Source organism: Salvelinus sp. IW2-2015, unplaced genomic scaffold (assembly GCF_002910315.2).
Source record: "Salvelinus sp. IW2-2015 unplaced genomic scaffold, ASM291031v2 Un_scaffold7285, whole genome shotgun sequence".
In the NCBI taxonomy this organism is placed as follows: Eukaryota; Metazoa; Chordata; class Actinopteri; order Salmoniformes; family Salmonidae; genus Salvelinus; species Salvelinus sp. IW2-2015.
The window spans coordinates 8,782-17,803 of NW_019948545.1; the positions used below are offsets into that span (position 1 = coordinate 8,782).

At 43.4% G+C, this 9,022-nt stretch overlaps 1 pseudogene; it reads right to left on the minus strand.

Moving 5' to 3' along the window:
- Positions 1 to 7,627, minus strand: part of LOC112079226 (E3 ubiquitin-protein ligase arih1-like) — a 16,202-nt pseudogene extending 8,575 nt beyond the window's left edge.
- Positions 7,628 to 9,022: the final 1,395 nt, after the last annotated feature.

A 9,022-nucleotide genomic window follows, 5' to 3' on the forward strand; every position in this document is an offset into this window, starting at 1 on the left:
GACACAATAAGGAGTGCACGCTAACACCATCTTGAATATACCATGGGCATGCCCAGGAGGAAAGGTGAAAGTGGGCTAGTCTCAACCACTTATCTCGTCGGGGTGACAAGGTGAGAGCTCAACCTATCCCACGTAAAAAGGGGGAGACGATCTAGGGAAGTAGGAGGAAAAGAGTGAAGCAGACCACTATCACCGTGGGGGACAAGGCTGAAGCACCACGACAGCCCGCTAATCCGTCGGGGGACAAGGTGAAGCTAGCAACCACCTACACTATCCCGGGGGAAGAGGTTGAACGCCAGCACCCCCTATCCCGCGGGACAGGACGAGGCAACTAAGATGGCAAGTGAAGCAGCCACACACGTACCCTATCCGTCAGGGAAAAGTGAGCTACCACCTACCTATCCTGGTCGGGGAAAGGTGAAAGCACCACCACCACCGACCTATCGCCGGGGGACAAGGTGAAGCAGCACACCCTTCGTCAGGGGACAAGGTGAAGCGCACACAGACACCTATCCGCGGGGGACAAGGGTGAAGCAGCACGACTTCCGCGGGGGAACGAGGTGAAGCAGCACCACATTCCGTCAGGGGACAAGGTGAAGCTGCCACACCTATGTCGTCAGGGGACAAGGTGAAGCTGCCACAACTATCCGTCAGGGGACAAGGTGAAGCTACACAACACCACCTAAAACACCAAGCGCGGGGGACAAGGTGAAGCAGCCACCTATCGCGGGGAGGTGCAAGCGCACACTATCCCGTCAGGGGAAGTGAACTGCCAACCCCTAGTCGCGTCAGGGGACAAGGGAAGCCTGCACACCTATCGGTCAGGGGACAAGGTGAAGCTGCCACACCCTATCACACGTCGGAGGGAAAGGTGAAGCTACACACACCTATCGTCAGGGGACAAGGTGAAGCTGCCACCACCTTATCGCAGGGGACAAGGTGAAGCTGCCACACTATCCCCGTCAGGGACAAGGTGACACTGCACAAACCTATCGTCGGGGACAAGGTGAAGCAGCACACCACCTATCCGCAGGGACAGGTGAGCTACACCACTATCCGTCAGGGACAAGGTGAAGCAGCCACCACCTATCCTGTCAGATCTAAGTACATGAAATGTATATGGGTAAGGGTTAAAGTTGTTTTTGTGGACTGGGTTGACCATATTCATTACCCCTGACAGGGAGGGTTGAATTTAGACTCAGTTGTGACATACCTTAACTTGACAGGATCATGCAGTTCTCACCAATTGAAGCTCAATGATTGGAAATAGAAAGATCCACATGTCAAAAAAAAATCAATGTTTTTTTTAGGATTATATTTGTGTGACAACTGCGAGATCTACATGGGTTTTGGGGAGTTGTTGTTCAATCTTTTACCGTGTGTTAATAAATCAAGACTTCTCTGTGTGAGTATAGTGGTAGATGGTCCTTTTAACATGCAGAGACGTGTGATGTACAAAAAAACAATAAGCAGGGAATGTAGTCTAGTATGGCTGTCTCTTACAGAACTGCCGGCCACATGTGCATCTCACAGGCTTAAGCATCTGGGTACTGACTTTGATACGTGGTGCAGTCTGGCGCGCACCATTTTAACAGTCGATTGCACTGAGGACGAGAGGACAGGAGCATAAGAAGAGGGGATACAAGCAGAAGGAATACATGCCAATCCTCTTCTCCAAAACAAGCAAGATTATCTAACATCTGAAGAACACATGAAATATTCTCACAGTGGGGCTTTCATGGATAATTACTACATTGTATTTTAGAGTACAGACATCTCCATATAAAACACAGTTGCTGTATATATATATATATATATATATATATATATATATATATATATATATATATATATATATATATATATAATCAATAAAGAACATTACACATCTTACCTCTACAAAACTATTGGTAATCAAGTGTTGGTACTTCAACTTCACCTTGGACTCTGTGATCAGTCTCCTACAGGAAAATCATTTGGTTTATTGAAATGCTAATTAAAATGTAGTGGATTTGAACAAATACAAAAAAAAAAAGATTTATAAACTCATCTGCTACTCTACATCTCCAACTCTCACAGAACAAGCAGCGTGTGGAACAAGCAGCGTGTAGAGCAAGCAGCGTGTAGAGCAAGCAGCGTGTAGAGCAAGCAGCGTGTAGAGCAAGCAGCGTGTAGAGCAAGCAGCGTGTATGTAATGCTGAAACGTAATAATAATAAATGAAAGGCTTTACTGTCACAGAGCYGATAGATGCAGTGAAATGTGTTGTTTTACAGGGGCAGACATAGTAGTAAGGAGCCCCTGGAGCAAATCAGGGTTACGTGTCTTGCTCAAGGGCACAGACAGATTGTTCATCTTGACGGCGCGGGTATTTCGAACCAGCAACCTTTCAGTTACTGTCCTAATGCTCTAACCGCTAGTCTACCTGCTGTGGAATGTAAAGCGACACTGACGTAACACTTACATGACTGTGTTGTCGTCCACCAATATATCACAGCTGTGAGCAGGGCAGGAAATTGTCTTTTTTTTTTTTTAAGAAAGAGAAAGGAAACATGGTGAGATTTTTCACATCTCAACAAAAGCCCAATGAGTCCAGGCCCAATGGAGTCAGAGTAAGAGTTTACAGTCCATATGTAACGATACATACATACCTGCTGTGTGTATGAATGTATGTATGAAGAAGCCAAAGGTCAAAGGTATTATTTTAACGTTTTGTCTGTGCTATTGCATTGCTTTCTTCTTGACTACTTCCTGCTGACCTCTTGCCAGGCCCCGCCCACCAAGGGTTTCTTACCGTAAGGGTCTTTTCCTGGTTAAACAAAAAGGTGTTTGTGATGCTCTACCTGTCCCATCCCCTCCTCGATGATTTTGGTAGTCAAGTAGTCCCCCACCACTGCATGCAGAACTTGTGTCCACACTCCAGGCCAGTGAAGTACTGTTGGAGAGAGATGAAGATTCAGTCATAGAGGCTAGGGGGTAAGGGTAGTGGGTAGGGGTTAGAGGCTAGGGGGTATGGGGTTAGAGGCTAGGGGGTAATGGGTTAAGAGTGGTGAGGGGGTGAAGGGGTTAGTGGGTAAGAGAGGGTTAGTGGGGGTATAGAGGCTAGGGGGGTATGGGTTAGAGGCGGTATGGGTTAGAGCAGGGGGTATGGGTTAGAGGCTAGGAAGGTAATGGGTTAGAGGCTAGGGGGTATGGGTTAGAGGCTAGGGGGTATGGGTTAGAGGCTAGGGGGTATGGGTTAAGAGGTCAGGGGGTATGGGTTAGAGGCTAGGGGTATGGGTTAGAGGCAGGGGGTATGGGGTTAGAAGGCTAGGGGGTATGGGTTAGAGGCTAGGGGTATGGGTTAGAGGCAGGAGGGTATGGGTTAGAGGCTAGGGGGTATGGGTTAGAGGCTCAGGGGTGGTATGGGTTATGAGGCTAGGGGGTATGGGTTAGAGGTAGGGAGGTCTGGGTTAGAGGCTAGGGGCTATGGGTTAGAGCTAGGTGATGGGTTAGAGGCGTTAGGGGGTATGGGTTAGAGGCTAGGGGGTATGGGTTAGAGGCTAGGGGGTATGGTGTTTAGAGGCTAGGGGGTATGGGTTAGAGCTAGGGGGTATGGTTAGAGGCTAGGGGTATGGGTTAGAGGCTAGGGGGTATGGGTTAGAGGCTAGGGGTATGGGTTAGAGGCTAGGGGGTATGGGTTAGAGGGCTAGGGGGTAAGGGTTAGGTGGGGTAGGTAGAGGCGGGTATGGGTTAGAGCCAGGGGGTATGGGTTAGAGGCAGGGGGTATGGGTTAGAGGCAGGGGGTATGGGTTAGAGGCCAGGGGGTATGGGTTGGAAGAGCTTAGGGGGGTATGGGTTAGAGGCTAGGGGGTATGGGTGAGGCTAGAGGGGTATGCGGATGTAGAGGCTAGGGGTGTGTCTCCTTTCCATAATACTGACTGACTGAGTTTGGGTAGTTTCAGCTAGAAGATCTGACAGGGCATGTCCTAGTGATGGGGGGGGGATCTATACAGTTACATCATACAATATTATATCGATACTTTGACTATATAGATATATTTTTTGCTAGTAGTGTTAGCTCGGACTAATCGGCTTGTACCCGCACCAAATCTCAGGTATTATTCATCCTATAGCTAGTTTTATTTAAAAATAGTGAGCCAACACGTTTTCAGCACTTTATTTCTATGACTGATCAAAACTAGTTTCTTCTCCTGCGCTCTTCCCTCTGTAGCAGACATATAGTGTAATGTGTTAATATGAAATAGCAGTATTGAATCGCAATACATATCGTAGTCAGTATGGTGATATTGTATCGTGATACATATCGTATCAGTATGGTGATATTGTATCGTGATACATATCGTATCAGTATGGTGATTTGTTATCGTGAATACATTCGTATCGGTGATATTAGTGGTCGTAATACATATCGTATCAGTATGGTGATATTGTGTCGTAATACATATCGTATCAGTATGGTGATAATTGTATCGTGATACATATCGTATCAGTATGGTAATAATTGTATCATAATACATATCGTACCAGTATGGTGATATTGTATCGTAATACATATCGTATCGGTATGGTGATATTGTATCGTAATACCATATCGTATCAGTATGGGTGATATTGTATCGTAATACATATTGTATCAGTAATTTGTATCGTAATACATATCGTATCGTATGGTGATATTGTATCGTATATATCGTATCAGTATGGTGATATTGTATCGGAATGACATATTGTATCGGTGATATTGTATCGTAATACATATCGTACATCAGTTATGGTGATATTGGTGTCGTAAGTACATATCGTCATCAGGTAGGGATTAATTTTATCGTGATCATATCGTATCAGTATGGTAATTATTGTATCTATACATATCGTACAGTATGGTGATATTGTATCGTAATACATATCGTATCGGTATGGTGATATTGTATCGTAATACATATCGTTCAGTATGGTGATATTGTATCGTAATACATATTGTATCAGTATTGTTGTATCGTAATACATATCGTATCGGTATGGTGATATTGTATTCGTAAATAAATATCGTATCAGTATGGTGATATTGTATCGTAATACATATCGTATCAGTATGGTGGTATTGTATCGTAATAATATCGTATCAGTATGGTGATATTGTATCGTAATACATATCGTATCAGTATGGTGTTATTGTATCGTAATACATATCGTATCAAGTATGGTGATATTGGTATCGTGAGGTCCCTGGCAATTCCAGCCCTATTCATGTCCTATCTTTTCACATCTACACTAGTGCCTAGTAGCTGAGGTAGGGGCTAGGAGTAAGTGTTTCCTTCAGTCTGGGGTTGTGTCTTCCCTTCGAGTAGGCTACTGACGAGTTTGGGTAGTTCAGGTAGGAGATCTGACTGGCATGTCTGAACCTATTCAGATGTCGACGTATACTAGTGGATAGGGACGTTGTGCATTCTCCCTTCAGGTAGGGCATGACGAGTTCGGGTAGTTCAGAGCTACACTACAGAGTCTGGGGTAGACGATAGGGTGTCGCAGGGTAGCCGGCTAGGGTTCAGGGTAAGGGACAGGGTTCAGGGTAAGGGGAACAGGGTTCAGGGTAAGGGACAGGGTTCAGGGTAAGGGATAGGGTTTAGGGTAAGGTACTGACCGTTTGTTGGGTAGTTCAGGTAGCAAATCTGACAGGGAAGATCCTGAGCAGAGACCTCGTGTTCATATCAGCCGTGTCCTCGACTTCTTACTGGGGTTGATGACATGGCATTCCGAGAACAATTTGTCAAGGTTCCCATCAAAATATCTAGTGAGAGAAGACATGTCATCAGTGTATTATTCACTAGAATAGGGTCTTCGGTCATGCTATAACAAATGGTTACATAGAAAGGCAATAAGTCAATAGCCAAACTGGAGCACCAAGACAAAGGCGAAACCTGTGCCAGATCTCGGACTTTTAACTATTGGACATAGCGCAAATTGAGTCTAAAAAGGGTCTGCAGTGAAATTGGTAAACAGCAATTGATTTGATCAATTCATATTCCTTGTGTAATGCTGTCATTTATATTTAATACCAGACCATGGACATTCAACAGACCCCCCTAACTAACACAATGATGGCACTAATAGAGCCAAGAAGATACACTGTTTTACAATGAGTTTTACAACAAATCTACAAGAGCCAATGTCACGCACAACCTTTCCATCAGTTTCTCTTTGTCCCAATTGAAGTGACTAAGAAGTATTCTTGTTATCGTTGCAGGGTTCTAAAGAGAAGAGTAGCAAAAATACACATTTATATTGCCTCCGGAAGCTTCATAGCTTTTAAAAAGACAGCACTTAACTAGCTAGCTATTTAGCATTGGATTAGAATACACTAAACGGTAACTAGCAGTACGGTCATGTCAGTTACACGACAAATACGTTCTAGGCTATTATTGTTCAAAATGTGTCTAATAATAGGATTCATAAAAATCTGCAATTCATTGCAGACAAACTCACTGACTGACAGAAGTGGGAGTCAAGGTTCGGCCATGTTGTTTCAGGCGCACAGGCCTCAAAATCAGACACAGTGGAGTAAGAATAGCTAGCTAGCTGGGCTAGCTATAATCCAGGTGAAACTATGGACATAGGGGGCTGATAGGATTTCACGCACAGCTAGATAGCTCAGTACCGTTAGCTACTTCGCCATTTTGGTGCCATAAAAGAAAGACATACGTGATGACAGTGTTGTAATAGCTACGTTGTTAGCTAACAGGGGAATGACAAAGATGACTAGCCAAACTAGCTAGGTTTTCTGGCTGGGTCTAACAGTTATTTTTTACTAAAATCTTACTGTAGCTAGTTGGGTCAGCATCTTGGCAGAACTGACAACTCACTTATCTCGCTGAGCCAGGCGCACTAGTTTTCAAGAGACATAACGTTACGTTATTGGTTCGTTAGCTAACGTTAGTTGACTAAACTAAAGTTGGCAGCTTCCCTAGACAGATAACGTTAATTTAGCTAGCTGGTTAGTTACAGTAGTAGTTTGTTGAAATTGAAGTCTAAGTAACTTAGTTACAGTACCTAAACTAAGGTAACGTTAATTGTTTGTAACTAGCTAGGTAACGTTAGCTAGCAAACAAGCTAACATGCGTTGAGGCTTACCGTTACCTACGATTGTTTGTTTGGGCAGTAAACTAACTTGGTAACTAATTAGCTGTTTACGTTTTACAATTTGCGGCCTACCGAGACCCAACATCCTCGGCCTTTCCTTCACCTCACCTGGATGACATCATTGACCTCCCTGATACACTCGATCATATGTTGAAGGATCGATCTGTTCAGCAGTCAGAACCTCGAACCGATAGTCCTCCTCGTCTTGACCGGGCCCTAGGCCACTGCCCCCGGTCTCCCCACATTCATCTCGCTCTCCACCGGCCACAACAGGATCATCCAACTCCACTTCCAGAGTGTCGTCTTCGGGATCCTCCTCAGCGCTGTCTTCGCTGCATTCCTCTTCCTCCTCGTCGAATTCATAATTGTACCCTTCGTCTGAGTCCATTACTCGGTTAACTTGATATTGTGACAAGGTATGACACCAAACGCTAGATACGAGGATGTGTACAGGCCGCAACGAAACAAGAGACGAAATATTTCGAAAGAGAAAAAAATATTTCCGGAGAGAGAGAGTAGCTAGCTACAACAACATGAGCGCAGCTGCCGCTGGACCAACAAAGAGATGCGGCGTCATACGGACCTACGTTTTACGTCACGTCAAATAAGGACGAGCAGGATATGTACAAACACTTCAAGCTCATCAAGATCACTGTTATTTATTTGTTGAAGACAGCGTGGAATGTTTTAACAAATTATTATACTTTATCATAAAAATATAAGGCTGCCATTCACCGMTGTGTATTCCCCGTTGTGTTTTTCTCTTTCTGAATTTGACCTTCTTTAAATGAGCCTAATCCTTCATGATAAATAATTCAACAAACATTGGTTATTTATATTCCTGTGTAGGACATTGTGTACRATGGACACAATAATCCTATGGCCACATTACGCCAAAAATACATTATTGGCATACCCATTACAACCAATGAATACAATTGTCGTTTTAATACATTAATTTAGTTTTGTATCATATTGTAATGCTGTAGCCATTATATCATATGTAAGTGTATGAGAAAACAGTATATAGGGCCTGTTTATAATTACACTGGTGAGTCTTGCAAACAGAGTGAGCGTGTATGTAGACACTTTACCACTAGATGACAGRACAGAGTTAAATCTAAAACGTTTGACCTGCGTTGGATTTAATTTAGTGTGACTGGCATCAATCCGCCCCATAGCCTATGGCTGAGGGCGTAGTGTTGCGGTAATGTTATAGAACACAAGCAGGCTAATCTAATTTAGCAAGTATTCATTTTGCAAGTATATTGCAATAATCGTATATGTAGTCTTCAAATTATRTAAACTCCTTTACTGTTTAGCAAAATGTGTAATGACTAGGCATATTTAATTCACATACATAACCTTTGAGTATATCTGTTTTCAAGAACTTTTACACATCATCACAGGCCTCTGTGAATTGAGGCATATTGTGTGTTTCAGGTTTTGTGGTCACAGTTTTTTATGATTCTATCTTATTGAAAGCCTACACATACCACAATAAAAGMACAAAATAATTACTAGACAAAAGAGTCTTTGAGCCAACACATTATATGTTGAGGAATGGTAGTTGAAAGCAGAATGGAGTGGCCTTATATGTTGAGGAATGGTAGTTGAAAGCAGAATGGAGTGGCCTGTGTCTCTGTACTCCACATTTGTTTTCGGAGCCGTGTGACTGATAGCTGCTTGATTTCGTATTCATTGTTTGTAGTATTATTTCCCAATGCTGGTTGCAATCCCTCAACTACAATTGTAAACTGAATCTTTCCACTGTACAAATCATCTGCTGTTACAAAAATAGCCTTTGCTGTGATGTCACAATATCTGGAGCAGGTGCTCTTTTGTTTGGTGCAAATACAGTTTGTTTTCATGCTGTCGAAAAAG